This window comes from Heterocephalus glaber, unplaced genomic scaffold (genome assembly GCF_053883595.1).
Source record: "Heterocephalus glaber isolate CG9 unplaced genomic scaffold, H.glaber_assembly_v1.0 deba00001606, whole genome shotgun sequence".
Taxonomy (NCBI): domain Eukaryota; kingdom Metazoa; phylum Chordata; class Mammalia; order Rodentia; family Bathyergidae; genus Heterocephalus; species Heterocephalus glaber.
In genome coordinates this window covers 21157667-21175118 of record NW_028258377.1, presented here as the reverse complement: position 1 = coordinate 21175118, position 17452 = coordinate 21157667, and the positions used below count along the sequence as shown (strand labels likewise).

The window sequence follows — 17452 nt, the reverse complement described above, 5'->3', positions numbered from 1 at the left end:
AAGAGAGGTGGCTTTCCCTGGAAATTTGGAGTGCTTTCACCAAGTGAGGGAGAAATAGGTGTTTGGTGGCAAAAACCCAGGAGCTGCCCTCCACATGTCCCCTTTCTGGCCCCTGGCTCCCAGCTCTGTGCGGGCTATGTAGATAGAAGTTTGGAGCTCTTCTGGATGGAGTCCTCTTTGCTCCCTATTTTCAAGCAATGTTCTGTTTTTCTAAACCTCAGAATGAAAGGCATCTGTTCACAGGCAGGGCAGGAAGGAGAAGAAGTAGAAAAGAACCTGATATCACCATCGTTCATTCTTCAGCTCAGCTCTTTGCTCAACGAATGTTTACTGAACATGTAAGAGATAACAAGACAATGAGTTAAATTGGGGTTTCCCAAACTTTAGTCATGGGTTCCTTTTCCCACTTTTTGCCCACAGGGGTAGAATGGAATGATGTTATTAATCCTAGCTAGATAGCCTGGGGGAAGCCTGTGAGCTTGGAGTCAGATCTCACTCAATTGAAAAAGGAGCCTGGCTAACGTTGGAGGTGTTGAGCCCCTGTCTTTGTTTGCATCTGAAAAGCTGAAGGGAGCATTGGAATGGGAATCCTGCTGTCACTAAGAGGACCAGTGTTCATTTCCATCTTGTACATGTACCCTGTAAGTCATTCTGTGAGCCTCTAACAGGTATCGTGTAGAGGTGGGAAATGCAAAACATAGGTGGGATCCAGTAATGAATCCAGTGTGACCTTTGCCTCAGAAGCAGCTTCCACTCTCATAGGAGAGAGAAAAGTAGGACACAAATGTCAGTGCTGTGAGGAAGGATGTGACTAAAAGGAAGAGTCCAGATGAAGACTTGTGGGAGATGAGGGGACCTCATGAAGACTTCGAGGAGAAGCCGGTGTCTCAAGGGGACCTTGATAGCCATGGGAGGATTTTGACCTCAGGAGGAAGGGAGAGAACATCCCAGGCAGAGGGGAAATGGGAAAGGCAGGGAGGTTGGAGGGGCTTAGAGAATGCACCTGTGGGCAGGTAGGCTGTTTCTATGCCAAATACCACCCACCTGCTCTGGGGTAACCTGTGCATACTGAGATCCTCCCGGCGGATCCACCCACTGTACCATAGTGCACTGCACATTCTTTGTAGAAGCACACACTTGGGAGGCAGGGCCATTTGGGTTCAGATCTCAGAGCTGCTCTTTGCCAGCTGTAGGACCCTCTGCCCTGAGGCAAAGCATATGAAATGTTGAGCACATGGCTGGGCATGTGGTAAGAGCTCAGTAAATCTTAACAAACACGGTATTTTTGTTTGTTTGTTTAATTATTTATTGCTGGTGCTGGGAATGGAAACAAGGAAAATGCTTTACCACTAAGCTACACTCCCCAGCTTAAATATGATTTTTAAAAACACTGTTCTATAGCTATGGGTTGGGTACTCACAATTGAGGTCCATTTGACTTTGCAGTTACATGACTTGCACCAAGTTAACCTTTCTGAGCTTTAATTTCATCATCTGAAAAATGAGATAACCACTTCAGGTGGTCAAGTAACATTTACAAAGTAAAAACTGTACAGTATGCCCTTGGGAAGCACGCACTTTGCCTGGGCAGCTTCTGGATTACTCAAGTGTCATTCATTGAGCTTCAATTTAGTACCAGAGCCATCTGTAGTTTTGTTTTTTGGGGGGTTTTTTGCCTCATGATTGTCAAAATACAGTATTTTCTACTTATCCACAGCTTCAGTTACTTGCAGGCAGCTGCAGTTGGAGAATAGTATTTGTCTGGGTGGGGGGGAGAGGGAGAGAGAGAGAGAGAGGCAGAAAGAGTAAAAGGGAATATTCTCATAATTTTTATTATAGTATATTATGATCTATTTTGTTATTAGTTCAGATTGTTAATATTTATAAATTATGCTTTATCATAGGTGTACACATACATACGTGTGTATGTGTAGAAAAAATATGGTGTAGTGTTCTGTGGTTTCGGGCACCCCTGGGGCCTTGGAATGTTCCCACAGATAAGCAGGGGCCCTGTAATGATACACAGTATTGAGATTGTTGCTCCTTCTCTTTTACTAACTACATAGTCCATGGTGCTTTAGTGCAAAGAACCCAGAACCAACCCACCTGGATTCATACCCCAGCTGTGGGGCCCTGCACAAGTGGCTTACCCTCTCTGTACCTCATTTTCCATCTGTGATACAGAAAACAATCAATTATAGCTCTCATTGCACTATGCAGTTAGTAAAAGAGGGAGGTGCTGTGCGGAATAGAACATCATGTGTAACCCTTAGGTCTGCGCTAGGCACATAGTCATGCTCTTGAATGAGAATTTTATTGTCGCTGTAATTACTGATGAGGTGAAGTGACTTTCCCACTTGTAATTTTTAAATTAAAATTTGTTAGTACACGTTTGCAGTACTCAATGATTACGTGCATCATGGAGAGTTGGCACAGGTACGTCACACACCTGAACCCAGATTCTCATGCTCCAAGGCGTATGCTCTTCCCACTACACTAGTAGCCTCCCTCCCGCTCTGAAATCCCATCCAGGCTATAGCACTTGGAACACCCCTTCCCACACTGCTTCCCTTTCCTAGGCCTTCCCAGGCTCCCCTTGGCAGTGTGTCACCCCCTCTCCTGCATCCCCTAAGGAGAGGCTGGGACTGACCCTCCCCACTGCCCCCAGGTTTCCCTTGAAGGTATCCCATGGCCAGACTGGGTCTTCTTTCCAAACCAACCAACCTACCTTCCTTCCTTCCTTCCTATCTTTCATTTTTGCTTTTGTTTTTTGAGACAAGGTCTTGCTGTGTAGTTCAGACAGACTTGAATTCACTATGTAGCCCAGGCTGGCCTTGAATTTAGGACAATCCTCCTGCCTCAGTGTTGGGATTAGAGGAGTTTTCTAAAAATTAAGTAAGTTTATTGGTACATTTTAGGTATACGTAATGATCATAGGGAATTTGTACCTGTGTATTATATATCTTGATTCTTTTTTTCCCCCCATTTCCATTCTCTTCCCCTCCCTTCAACCCCTCTTCCCCCTCCTTATTTACAAAAGCTTTCTTACCACACCCAGCTCCAGACTTTGTTAATCTCCTGCTGTCCTTCCTGACCCTGAGGCTGTTCTTGTCCTTTGTGTGTGAAGTTCTTAAGAGACTAGACACTGCTAATGTGCAAACATGTGATACCCCTACTCCTAGCGTCAACCTGCTGCAGAAGTGCCTCTGATTTTCCATCTCTACTAGATTTAGGGTTGCTGCCTTTCCCCCACCCAATGCCAAGGAGTCTGACATCCTTTGCTCCTAGACTGTGGGCCCAAGGGCTGTCCCTACCTAGCTGTGTGTCATCAAGCCAATCATGACACCTCTAAGACTTGGTTTCCTCCACTTTATAGCGTGTAGTTGCAAAGGCTGAAGACTTATGGAGTTACTGACTTGGCTAAACAATCATTGCCTTCTGGGGCCCAAGCTACTTCCCTACTTGCTTCCTTTATAGAGCCTGCTGGGAATAGTCCAGTGTGCAAGGATCTTGCCTTTCTTGGAATCCTATGGCATCTTCATTGTTTTCATCCCATATATAGGATCATGAATGAGTAAATATCCCTGAATGTTTAGTTCTGGTTAATATTGAGTTCATGTACTTATACTACTTGGTGCTGAACATAGTAGCCATGCACAAGATACTTAGCATAGATCTTTCTGATTATAAATGCCTTTTCCTCTTTTATTTTTCATTACTGATATACTGGAACAGACATAAATCAAAGGTTCACCATTGGATCTTTTTTCCTTGACTTGTATTTTCTCTAAGGAAAAGCAACATTTAAGTGACTGACAAATTTCTCAAATATATTTTGCCTTACTTTTTAAAAACTCATTCTTTTTTTTCTTGCAGTCTGTTTTTGGGGAAACTGGGATGGGCCTAGCAAAAAGCACACAAGTCATTACTCTTCAAGATGATTAAATCCTTGGGTGATCATCATGGACTCAATTCTAAGGTCTCACTCCCTCTGCTTTTTGGGCAGGGCTGGAGATTAAACCCAGGGCCCTGTACATTCTGGGCAAGCATTTCACTTCTTGAGCTGTGTATCTCCAACTCCTTTTTAAAATTTTTTATTTTGAGGCCAAGACTCACTAAGTTGCCCAGTCTGGCCTCAAAATTACAATTCTCCTGCGCAAGCCTTCTGAGTAGCTGGGATTACAGGCCAGTCCCATCATGCCAAGCTTGGGTCTCACTTTTGCCAGTCTGCAGAGAAAGGTTTTTAGATGGAGCTTCCGTAGTCCACTCCGTCAGTGGATTTCTCTGCAGTGGACCTGCCTTTGCAGTCTTCCTACAGAATGTTCTTAGGACCCATTGTTTGATAGCTTCTAGTTTGCTTTGGGGTATGGGAACAACATTGGGCATCAGGGATGAACAGTTCTGTGGCCTGTGGCAGGCCCTTTTGTAGAGCTGTGTATTTTGTGTTCCTGGAATTCTCTGTAGGAGTCTGGTGCTGGCTTTGTCAGTGTTGGGCTCCGGGACTTTATTTCAGGGAGGAAAAGGGAAAAAGACTAACATACCCTGGGACTTAGCCCCTTACAGGGGAAGGGATGCACCTGAGTCCTCTGTCCTTTCATTCATTCAGCAGATACTAGGGAGCCTCAGCCCTTTGTTTGATCACAGTAAGATTATATAGTAAAATCCGTAGGCCCAGCTCCATGTGAGTGGAAAAGAGTCAATCTGTCAACAGACATACAACAGAAGGTAGTGGGCGGGGAGGCCCACTCAGACAGGGCTCCCAGGAAGGCCTTGTAAAAATGGCAGTTTAGCTGTGAGCTGAAGGCCAGAAGGAGCCTCCTAGATAAAAAGTGGGTGGATGTGTGGATGGGGCCAGGTACCAGCATCCGGGGCAGACAGACCTGTGTGAGCAAAGGCTATGAGGTTGGACGAGGTTACTCTCTTCTGAGAATTGATGATAATGAAGAGACAGGAAAGGGGCTTCAGCAAGGAGGCCCTGCACAGGCCCCAGGGTGGAGCTGGTTCCATCTAATTTGGGGGGGAAGAAGACTTTGAAGGGGTTGAAGTCAGACAGTGCCAAGATTGGGTTTATGTGTTCTTTATTATGGGGCAGGGATCGGGGAGGGAACAGGAAGGACAGGGTAGAAAACCTGGGAAGGCTAATAGCTCAAGAAGTTAGGAGAGAGGGCTTCAAAGTCGGGGGAGAAGAGGCCAGGCTGAGAAGGGAGGGCAGAGCGGGGGAGATGTCAGCCAGTCCTTTGCGGACTCAAAGAGAAGCGGTGGGGGCCATCGGGAGGCACTCGCAGTCCATCAGGTGCAGGCCTGGAAGAGCACCCTCGTCCAGGTGGGGTATGGAGAAGGAGCAGGAGGGACAGAAACCTGACTCCTGCTCTGGTCCTATAGCCCAAATATGTTATTTTCTACCATGAGACCTCCCTGGGCGAGTTCTGCTTGTCAGACCCACTTCATAGCTGAAGAGCATAGTGTTTGGAAGGCCTCATTCCAAAAAGAAAGGGCTGTGCACTTCTGGAGCCCTGTCCTGTGCCAGAGAGCGTGCTGTATGAGGGCCCTAGAGGGGAGGAGTCCAGCCCAGGCTCTTACAGCTGGGAACGCGGGCATCTGTGGTGCCAAAGCCTGTGTTCAGTCCCCTGACTTCTGAGCTCCTGTGTGTTGATGTCCAGGGAAAAGAAGCCACACGGAACTGGTGTCAAGCACAGCTCAGCCACACTGGGAGAGCTCTCAGCCCACACCTCGCTCTGGTCTGGGAATCTGTGTGGTGATGGAGCCATGCTTGGCTGCCAAGAAATTGAAACCTATGGAGAGTCCACAAGGATCCTTTCCACGCTCCGTGTCACCTCCTGCCCCCAGGACTTTTAAGCAGAGCTGTCTGAGGGCTGCAGAATGTGTGATGGTGATTATACTAATGAAAGTGAAATGTCAGCTTCCCAGTGAGTTATCTGCTCCCTGGGGGAAGGGGATTGGCCATTGCCACCCTTCTTCAGTTATCAGCTGGAAGTGACGGGAAAGCCCATTGAGACAGCTCGTGGAAGAGGAGACTGATCAGTGGGCCAGGGCTCAGGTGGCCCATGTCCAGGGCTGCACCAGCCAGGAACCCGGGAGCTCTCTGAGTGAGGGATAACCAGGGTGGCCATGATGGTCCTGCTGTGATGGGTATTTGAGAGTCAGATAAGGTCAAGAAGGCCACAGCTCTCTGAGACCTTATAGTGTCTCTTAAGTCATGTGTTTCTCTTTGTTAGAACAGGCAAAACTACCAGTAAATCCTGCTGAGAATTTCAAAGGAAACACTTCTTTCTTCAGGAGTTCGTTTGTTCATTCAGTGAACATTGACTTGGTGCCCACTCGTGTAAGATGCTGAGGTTACAGCCATTAATAAGATACTGCTCCGGCCCATATGAAAGTCACAGAGGTATCAGACATAGGCAAATGATTAAAGTACGTCCACTGTAAAGAAATAGCTCTCCAAGCCCTGCTCCAATGTTCCTAATAAACATTCCTAGTAGCCAGGTGCGAAAGTAGTGCCTTCATTTTTTTCTGTTGTACCAGACTTTATAAAGGGAGGCTGTTTCTGGGGGATAGTTTCAAACTCTGATGTCTTTTACAAATTCTCTCTTCTGGTTACCCCATTGTGCAGTCAGCTGTCTCCTTCATTCTCTGAGTAGTAGTTAAGATCTGAATTCAAATCTCTTGTCTGTTTCTTAACAGCCACGTAACCTTGGGTAGCTCATTTTTGCTTCTGAAAGCGCCCCTTTACCTGTCTGTACTGTGGGACTGTAATAGGGGCCCCATAAGAGGACCACTGTGAGAATCTAATGGTACTATACATGTAGAGTCCTGAGCACCTGTCATTGTCATTCTCTCGAGGTTTTAACGCCACATCCTTGCAGAGGAGCATCTAAGTCACCTCTCAAATGCTAGGACAAGATGGCACCATGAGTATCGGTCCTAGAAGCATTTGTTAAGATGGAGTATACCCCCATTGTTTCATTGATGGAGAAACTGAGGCCCACAAGAGAATCAGGACCTGACCACGATCACCTGGATGAGTGTGAGATGATATCACAGAGCTAGTGCCCCTGTCATCAGGCAGCGAGAAGGATCCAGAGTCCAGGCGACATGTCTCCCCCAGGCCTGCGGGGCACACCCTGCAGTGCCCTGACTGTAGATGGATTCCATGTGAGGCTCTGTGGTGCTTTCCCTCCTCCCAAGAGGACAGCAGAGTCTGCTTATACTCTGGATACCATCCATTGCTTGTCAAGCTGCCAAATCGGTCACCCAGCAACTAGTAAGTTTGCGAAATATTAGAAATACCGTATATTCTCGGTGGCAGTGTGCATGCTCTCTTGTGACCACTGTGTGTGTGTGTGTATCTGTCTGTTTTTCTCTTGCTGCTTCTCCTTGAGCCAATTAGAAATTCATACTCTCTCCCCTGGCGCTGGAGCCGAAAGCATCTGGCAACCTGTGTGGGTTTCTTTACCGTGTGGCTCACCATCTGGAGCAGCAAGCTGGCTTTCGTGCATGTGTGTGTGTGTGTGTGTGTGTGTGTGTGTGTGTGTGTGTGTGTATGCACAAGCCCAGGGTATTGTGTTTCCTTTCTGTGCTTGAGCAACTGAATGAACAAGAGAAAGAGAGCAGCAGCAGAGAGGACAATGCTGAGAAGTCACCCTAGCAGTATGAATGAATAATTCATATTGTCTCAGCCTCTTTCCAGGGTTTCCCAAAATAGCTGCTTTAATTGCTTCTGTGTTGCGCTGCTGACTTTAATGCAGCTGCCTGCAGCTCAGAGCACTTCAGGGTTTCATGTTGACTTGCAGGTAGGACTTCCCTTTGGGAACAGCATTCTATTCACTTTCTTCTTTAACAAAGAAATGTTGGGAGAAAAACCCTTAAAGAAAGCCATACTTTTCCAAAGTGAAAACTGTTTCAATTCCTGTGCAAAGATCCTTTGTAATCAGTCACTGTAGGCCTCTGTGGTCTTGAAAAATAAAGAAATAGCAGTTGGGTAGACCGATCAGCCAAGCTCCAGGGCTGGATCAGCCTGCTCACCGTGATGTGATCAGCAAACATGTGGGAGTCTGCAGGCTTCACTGTGCCGGGGCTGGCTTGTGCTTTCTAAGACATGCTGGCTGCAGCATTGTGGATAGGTGTCGGGAGGGCCGTCCACTAGGGTAGATGACCACGTTGCCTCTGGATTCTGGCCGAATGCCTCTAATGCATGGCACAGAGCAGTGGCCCCAGAAGAAAGACCTGCTGCATACACTAAGGAGACACTGGGGATGTGTCCCAGCAACGAATGTGCACGAAAGGAGCAGGGGAGGTACCAGAAGTAACCAGGAGGATCCACTCCTCCGTGGATAAGTCCTTAGGATTTAGGCAGGGAAACTCAGTGCTGAAATGTCCCTTAGCTATGACATCTTCTTATGGTGGGGATGGGGAAACAGCAGCCCAGAGAGGGGAAGGGACTTGGCCACAGTTACTCATGGCAAAGATGAGAACTGAAGCCAGCTAGATTTGCTCTCAGCCAGCCAAAAGTGAAGTAGTTAAGGTGTCTCTGCTTCAGTCTCCACATCTGTGAAGTGGAACTAATAATAATACCTCACAAGATTAAAGAAATTGATATATTGCATAGAAAATGAGGGTTTCCTGTGCTTTTCATTACAACTTAATTGAGAAATGATTGAAATGTACATGCTAAGATGTATATATAAAGGATATAATCTGATGCATTTTGACACATATATGGATCTAGAAATCCATCCTCATAATCAGTATAACAAACATCCCATCATCTCAGAAACTTTCTTTGTAATCCTCTCCCTTTACCCCATCACCAGGTGACCATTGATTTGCTTTTTATCTGTATAATGTAGTGTGAATTTACTGGCATTTTATATAAATAGAATCATACAGTATAACTTTCTCCCTTCTTTTACAATGAATGTTTTTGAGAGTTATCTATGTTGTTGCATGTGTTCACAGTTTATATGTCTGTTTACCTGTTATTTTTGAGTTATTTGTGAGTTATTTTTGAGTTATTTCTAGTTTGGGGTTATGAAAAATAAATAGAACTCTGACTTTGAGAAGCAATATCAGTTCATGAGTCATAAGAATAGGAGAAAATCTTCCAATAAACTGTGACCCATTGTTTTTAATTAGTTAGAATGTTTATTTTATACTTGTTGAAATCTTTCAAACAAGTTTTTGCTTTTTTTTTTTAACTCACATGTCACTTGTATGCACATAGCCAAAAAAAGAATATATAAGCAAAATAAAGCTCCAGTGTTGCTAAAACATCTTCCCACTCAGAATCTAAGTCTTTGGGGTCACTTTTTAACAGAGTTATTGATACCTGTGCTTTTAGTACTTCCCTTTGTCCCCTTAAAGAGAATTAGCCATGCAGTCTTGTAATAAGGATTAAGAAGAGGAGCTTGGAGCTTATGTTGCTGGGCTTTGAAGCCAACTTGGTGTTGTATAGAGTTAACCTACTTTGGGCTCTTGCTGTGGGAATGTGGTTAAACAGGTCTGTTCACTGCACCTCCATCCGGGTCTGCAACCATGCAGTTTAGGGGGTTAAAAGTGCTCTTCTACTACTTCTGGGGTTTTATCCCAAGCCTGTGCCATCCATTCCATCAGTGGCAGTACTGGCACCTGGGGTATCTGTGCCCACACATGGGGACTGCCACCTGACTGGCAGTGGTGGCAGGATGTCACCATTGGAACACATGTCCTGATTTCAGGTGTGCTGACTGTGTCTATAATGGGCATCTCAGCAGCACTGGTGAACCAGAGCATGCAAGGGACCATGGACAGTGCCTTGCACTTTGGAAACACTAAAGGAGATTTAGGTTTGTTTTGTTTACTAAACATCACTTTCCTGTTGGCCAAAAAGGGAGTTGGTTGTGATAGTACCTGCTTGGTAGAAATACTGTGAAGATCAGGGAAATGATTTATTTTATGTAGCATGTGTGCTGCAGTGCCTAGAACTTAACTGGCAAAAATGTTTTACTTGTATATTATTCCATTGCAGCCTCACAGTGCCCTCTGCCTTTGGGAAAGCCAGGCCCCTTCTTAGACTCACCTAGGTTGATGCAGTGAAGGATCCTTACACTCGTCTTGTTCCAGCTCCTCACAGCCCAGAGCGGGCAGGTGCCTCGTCTAAGGGCAGAGTTGGGATTCAAACCCAGATTCTGCATTCCCCTTCCAGTGCTCTTCGTGTAAACCATACTGTTGTGGGAGGGGCCCTAAGCCAGGCAGGATCCCAGTGATGAAGTCACAGACCAGTTCTGTTTCTTGGAGGTCCAGATTCTTGAGCTATGTGTCCAGATTCTGAGCAAAAGACTCAAAAGTGCCCAATTTCAGAGAAGGGTGGGTGGCTAGAGAGGCTGCTATTACTATGGAAGAGGCCCTGGGCAGCCAGTACCTTAGAAACCCAGCTCAGGCCAGAGGGAATAAAGCTGGGTGCTGAGTGTCCTCCAGGTTCTAAGTACAGAAAGGAGGAGGGCTTCGGTCCTGCCTAGGTTGTGTGCCAGGTGCTGAGGTGAGTCATTCCCACACCCTAATTCATTGATTCTATCAGAACCCTGGGAGGCAGGTTTTTTTTCTCTCCTTTCCTTTTTTTTTTTTTTGGTACCGGGGATCGAACTCAGGTCCTTGCACTTGCGCAGCAGGCAGCAAAACCACTGAGCTAAATTCCTGGCCCACTTAGGCAGGGTCTCACTATGTAGTTTAGGCTGGCCTTGAACTCACCATACTATAGCCCTGGCTGGCCTCAAACTCTTGATGATCCTCCTGCCACAGCCTCCCTAGTGCTGGGATTACAAGGATTACAAGCGTGCGCCACCACACCTGGCTGGTTTTCTTGATTGTTTTGTACCCGTGGGGAAACTGAGGCTCAGAACCAGAAAAGGAATGTGCTGAAATGACACAGGACAGATAGACCTGGGAGTCCCATCTCACTCCATTGGCTTGCTCTTTGGGGCACAGAATTTCTACAGCCTAATTCCCAAAGGGGGATGAGGGTGAAGCTGGGGTGAAGCCAGGTGAGGGGCAGACAGGTTATCAGGGGCTTTTTCCTGCCATGGGTTGGGCTTTCCCGGGATTACCCTGCAAGTCCGTATAATCAAATGAAGGCCTATCTCCCATCTCCGGGCCGGGCCTTGTCTCTCCATGAATGGGAGCTGAGTCTCGGTTCCCACCCGGTGATAAATCTTCTCCCACTGTAGTAGTGGTAGTTAGACCAGGAAAATGATGTCAGGACTGCAGGCTCTGCTGCCCCAGCACCCAGCACCGGCCAGTCAATCTCTTGGTGTTGGGAGTGTGATGTGGGCTGGGATTGGTCCCCAGGTTTCAGTCTCAGCTCCTGATGCTGGATGCTTGAGTGACGCCGAGCAAATCTTTTCTCTCTGTGCTTCAGTTTTCTCATTGGTAAAACGAGGAATCGATTCGCAGTTCCTTTTTAGTTTTAACTTCGTTTAATACTGCTGCTCTGGGGGCTGCATTGGGGCGGCCATGTACCTAAGGAACAATTCAGTTATTGAATGCTCACTGTGTACTCAAGTACCATTCATGCATTATCTCATTTAATCTAGAAGGCACACTTTGAAGTAGGTCTGAAAGATACCTACCTGAAAGGGTTGTTGTGAAGGCTAAGTGAGTAAATATTTATCAAGTGCTTGGAACAGTTGCTGGTGCATTGTGACCGCTCAATAAATGTGTTACTTTTCTTGTTTTCCAAATGTAAACACTGGATGGACCACAGAGAGTTTAAGTATTTGCGCAAGGTCACACAGTTGGAAAATGACAGTGCCTGGAACCAAACCCAGGGAGTCTCGCTGCAGAGCTGCTTGCCCTTAACTGCTAGTGTGTGCTGCCTCTTGATGAGGCACAGGAGTGACACCAGAGAGCAGGGGGCTGAGAGTATCTGTCCCCTAAGGCGTGCCACTTCCTGTTTGAAATAGAGCACTGTAGTAGATAAACAGCCCTCTCTGCAGGCTGAACTTAGCCGTCAGGTAGTCAGTTGGCCTCGTTTCCTCGAAGCCATGATCTGGTTCTCAGAACGGTAACCCCAGGTTCCAGAGCAGGTGACACACGGAAGCAGTATAGTTGGGGAGGACACAGTTTCAGAGACATCCAGGTGGAGGCAGAGGAAGGAGCAGGTGTGTGACCCCAGGATCACACACCTCTCGGGGATTTGGCAGGAGGAAGTGAGCCAAGCTGCTGGTCCAGCCTGAAGGTGGGAGGAGGGTGGGAGGGAGGAACAGTCTGGAATCTTCCCTCCAGCTCTTCCCCCTCTTCTTTCTCCCATACAAGAATTCCAGGAGTGGGCATGCCTGGGTCAGGAAAGTGTTTGGCTAAACCAGCCCAGCCAAGCAGGGAAACTAGGAGATCCGAGGGTTGGGAAGCCAGAATGTTGAGACAGGTGTTCTGAGAGGGGAGAGTGGGAGAGAGGGAGGGGAGTGTTTCAGAGAAAGAGAACTTGGGGATCCTGTGCAACTGCTGCCTGCTTTGGAGAGCAAGTTCTGAGGACCACGTCCGGGACAGCTGCTGTCTCCTCACTTGTCTGGATTGATTTCTACAAAGAGAACTCCTGCAGTCCCGGCTTCTCCGGGAAGGGGGCTGGTGTGGCACAGTGTAAAGCTCGTTAGTTACGCAAGCCTGGCTGATTTTTTTTTAAGTTAGGGGCCTAAAACTTAACTCATTACAGCTAATGTTGGTTGTGCCATGTGCTCAGCTTTTAAAAAATCTTTTTGCAGTACTGGGGATGGAACCCAGAGCCTTGTGCCTGCTAAGCAAATGCTCTGCTGTCGAGCTACGCCCCCAGCTCAACCGCAGCCCCTTTTAATAAGGAAGTTACGGAGCATCCCATCTTATACAAGACAAGTCAACTCAGAGAGGTCAGAGTTTGTGCCTTAAGGGTGCAGAGCTGGTGAGAAGAGAGTATCTGCACTGGAACCCAGTTGGCTGACTCTGGGGCCCATGAGTTTTAGCCACCATTGTGTATCCCTTGGGGTAAAGAACGGTGCTGGTGGTGTTGATGGTGGCAGCTAACGTGTGAAGGATTTAAGGTGAAGAGTGACATGATTTTCACAGTGCACAGATGTCTTCCAGCTAATCACATGAACAACCCACATTTTTGAGGGCTTATTACCTGCCAGGCAGGCCCTCTGCCGAGAACTTTCTGTGGGCCATGTCATTTAATCCCCACACCACCCTGATGAGATTGGAACTTCTCATCCACTTCTTTGAAGGAGACACCTCTTTATGGAGTTATACAACATACTTACAGTTTCAGACCAGGTGGAGCCTGACTTTCAGCCAGCATCCAATTCCTCAGCTCTGTGCGTGACATCTGTCCTTCCCACCCCAGCTCCATGAAGCTGACCACCGTTATCTTTCTTCCTTTCTGGACCTCTTGCTCCTGGGAGTCTGTCTGTTCCCCCAGGCCCTTTAGCCTTTTGCTCAGTTTTACTGAGTTTGTACCCTATTAAGTGTCATTGCAGCCTTCATTACCCACGGTTCACAGCTTTGGGGAGTCCCACTGCCACATATATTGTCCCGGAATATACAGGACATTCCCTGCCTGTTTGAAGTGTGAGTCTCGTATCGCTGGCCAGATCCTGTGCTTGGGATGGGAGAAATAGGCTCATTCGAAAGTCACATCGAGTCCAGATGGGACAGGGCTGCTGGGTGTATTCTATAAAGTCCGGTTGCGCAGTGTGTAAACTGAAGTGAGGGTGAAAGGCAGAGAGAAGACGGGAAGCCAGCGAGCATCTCCAGGTCACACTGTGCTAAAACCCAAGTCCTTACTTGGCAAGGACTCAGCACTGCCATCACTGTCTCACCACTGCACTTCCAGCCACACTGGCTTTCTTGTTTGTTCCTCAAATGCACCGACATCACCCTGCCCCAGAGCCTGTGCACTTGGTATTCTCCCAGATCTGCACTTGGCTGGCTGCTTCTTACCTGCCCAGTCTCCCTTCCAGGGTCGGCTTCTCCAAGGCTTCCTTTGACCTTCCACTCACCCTTACACTTGATTCCAGGGCCCTGTTGTTTTTTTTCTGAATAATGTGAATCTGAAATGATGGCACTGATTTGTGTCTGGATGGGGTGTGTCTTCCCCCTAGACTGGAAGGACAGGGCTCCATCTGTCTCTCCCTTTTCTACAGTTGTAGCAGCCATGTCTTCCCACCCTCAGCCCTACTCGCAAACTTGGGAGATGGTTATCTTGATCACCCCTGGATTTGTTAGACGAATGCAGAAAGGTGTGGGAACCAAACCGAGTGAAAGGAAGGAAGGAGAACTTTGGACACTGGCGTTTCTGCTCACCCAAGCCTTCCAGGCACAAAAGGAGGAGAGGTGTTAGTGGTGGTTATGAAATCCCAGCCTTGGGAGTGTGTGTGTGAAACAGCTGAGACAGGAAGAACCAGCCTGCCCATTGTGCCTGGGTGGGAGGAAAGGTTCAGCCGAAAGAGCAGACAGTTTGGCGCTAGGTCTGGAGGGCCTTTTCCACTGATCCTGCCTGGCTGGCTCTTGCACGGAGAGGGCAGGTCGGGGGCCAGTGGCTTGTTGGGTGGTAAGAAAGAGGTCACTTCAGTAGGGAGTGCTAGGAACACAGGAGACTGGTTACTGTTCAGTCCCGAGAGAATCACCCCCAGAGTTACACTTGGCAGGTGGCTTTCTGCTCCTTCTCCTTGTTGGCCTCTTAGAAGAGACACTGTGTCTGAATACAGAATGACTTCCATGGCCTGGTGCCCCTGGAGTCTCACCCCTTGACTCCCTTTGGAAAAAACAACTGGCTACCTGCTGCCAAGAGGAGACAGAGCTGGTAGGAGGCCTCCAGCTCCTGAGCTACTTTCCGCCTTCCCCAGCAGGTGTGGCTGGATACCCCTTGTGGAGTGCACCTAGCTGGACCTACCTGTCTCCAAGGCGACATATCCGGGCTGTTTTCCCAGGAGGGCCGATTGTGAAACGTTCAGGAATGTTTGTGCTCCTTCTGAGATTTGTAATTAAAAAGAAGCAGATCTGGCTCTTGTTTGGCACTCGGCCCTCCCTCCCTCTCACCCCTCCAGCATCTGGGTCATTTGCTTTCATGATTGAGGTTTTGAGCAGCCCAGGACATAGAGGCCAGGCTGGAGGCAGAGACTGACCGGGCCTGGCTGGATGGAGGTGGGGGGTGGGAGTTCCAGGCAGGCCCCCAAGTCCTGGCCACATCTGAAAGCAGATGATACAGTATCTCTTCCCAGCTCACATTCTTGGCACCTGCCTGGTGTGGAACAGTGTTGCTGGCCAGAGCAGGGCCCACAGCTCCCAGGAGAGGGGACTGGTGTCCACGGACAGTCAGTTCTGCTCTCCCTGACAGGAGGAGTGAAAGTGTATACCTGTGCATGTGCGTGTGTGTGTGTGTGTGTGTGTGTCTATGTGCATGCACACGAGCATGTGCTTAAATCCCTGTGCTGCTAAAACACTTCACTTTATCCCAGTTCTCTGAATGACACATCTCTGCACACTGAATAATTCATCTCCCTCTTGGCATTTGTTCCTGAGAGGATCTTGCTGTCCAGATTTCTTGTAAGTTGCATAGTTCTTTCCCATAGCAGCTTTCCTCTTTCCCATGGAAGCACTCTGAGAGGCCGCCCTCTGCCTTTCCCCCCATGATTGTGTGCATGGGGTACCCGAATATCAAATCCAAAGGCTTTCTCTTCTTGTCTTCTTCTAATTTTGGGTCCTCTTGCCTCACTTTCCTTTGTGCCTGTTGGACACCTGCTTCATTCCCTGCTCGTGGGAATCAGTATCTTAGCCCTGTCACATTACTGATGCTGTTACAAATAACCGAGCTCTGACTTTTCACTGTGTGAAGCTGGAGCAATCAGTGGAATTTAATGGTTTTCTAGAGAAGGGGTGCATGTTTGTTGTTTTAGTCCTGCCCCGTTCTTATCCAACACTGAGGGGTCAGGGAATCATTTGTATTGATGACTTTGGAACATTTCATTGCCTTTTCATTAAGGAACTGTGCATTTGCTAAGGTTACTGAGTATCTTTGTACCAAGACATAGCTACAGACCCAGAGTATAAAGCCCCAGTGCCTCCACTTACATCAGGAATTCTTGTGGTTCAGTGTCATCCTCTGCTTCTACCAAAGCTTGCTCCATGTTCCATTTTTTTCTGAAGCTCACTTGGTTTTGTTACTTTTTATTCCCAGAGGTTTGGTTTAAAATCTAATGGTAGGGCATCAGGAGGTGTAAACTTTGGTGCTTATTAACTATGTAACAGTTGTAAAATTGAGAAAACATTTGTAAAATTGAGTAAGAGCACCTATTACCTAGAGAGGGAATATGATATATATAACATGCTTTCCAGGCCTAGATTTAGCCATTATTAAATATTTTAATTATATTTAATGCATAAACATTACAGCACATTTAGTTTAAAAAGAAAAGAAAAAAAATAAAATTGCATATAAGTCTGTCTACCCAGATAACATTTCTATATCTGTTTTTCCACTTTCATCACACACACACACCCCCTCCCTCTTTAGGCCTATAATCCTGGCATTCAGGAGGCTGAGGCAGGAGGATCATTGCAAGTTCAAGGCTAGCCTGGGCTACATAGTGAGTTCAAGGCCAATCTGGACTACATGGTAATAACTAGTCTCAAAAAAAAAAATCATACTATAACAGAATTCTCAGCTTTTTTTTTTCACCAGTCCTGTCCCCCTACACTCATTCCTATCCACACACTGAAGGGCTCAGGGAATCATTTGTGTTGATGACTTTGAAACTTTTCATTAAGTACACTGAGAGCCTATTTCCACATTAGCAATATGTAGACCACTACATCCTTGTTTGGTTTCTGCTTATTTATTATTTTATTCACCCATTCTACAAATATTTGTTGAGCACCCTTTGTGCTGGACATAGGATTCTGTTGCTTGGATGCACCATTGATTAAAGTCTTTCATTCTTAGGAGGAATTTCAAAAGGTGATGGTTTTTATGCAGGTTCGGGAGAGCTGTTGAGAGGGGACATATGTTCTTGGTTTTCTGAGGTGCAAACTGCATATAGTAAGATTCCCGTCTCTGCTGGCAGGTGGGAATTCTCAGGGCAGAGTTCAGGGAAAAGGAGCCAGGAAGAGAGGTTTCCTGGGGCCCTGAGCATTCCTATTCCCTGCAGATTTGTCTGTGTCAGTCACAGAGCAGCTTGCCTTGGAGGGCTGTATCTGTGTGTGGAGGTTTTCTTCAGAGACCCTTTGGAAGATCTGTTGGACAGAATAATGCTGGATGACTTGTGACTCTAGATCCTCGGTCTTCATTCCCTCTAAGGAAGAGGGAACCAACTGCCAAGAGAAGTCTGGGCAAGAGAAAGCACGGAGGGCAACGGCATCTGGTTCCTGAAGGCTGGGCAGGTGGTGGAGTGTAGGGGTGGGCGGAGTTGACCACAGCTTTGTGGAAAGTGTCCAGG

General features: G+C 47.2%; 1 protein-coding gene across 9 annotated transcripts in view; it reads left to right on the top strand.

Moving 5' to 3' along the window:
- Nucleotides 1-17452, top strand: part of Wwc1 (WW and C2 domain containing 1) — a 170273-nt gene that overhangs the window by 53667 nt on the left and 99154 nt on the right. The window contains exon 3 of one of the 9 annotated variants that reach the window (XM_087194501.1): nucleotides 6861-7281. The exons of the other annotated variants lie outside the window; for them this stretch is intronic. The gene's annotated coding sequence lies outside the window, so the exon portion shown is untranslated. The remainder of the gene's footprint in view (nucleotides 1-6860; nucleotides 7282-17452) is intronic. 9 annotated transcript variants of the gene reach the window in all.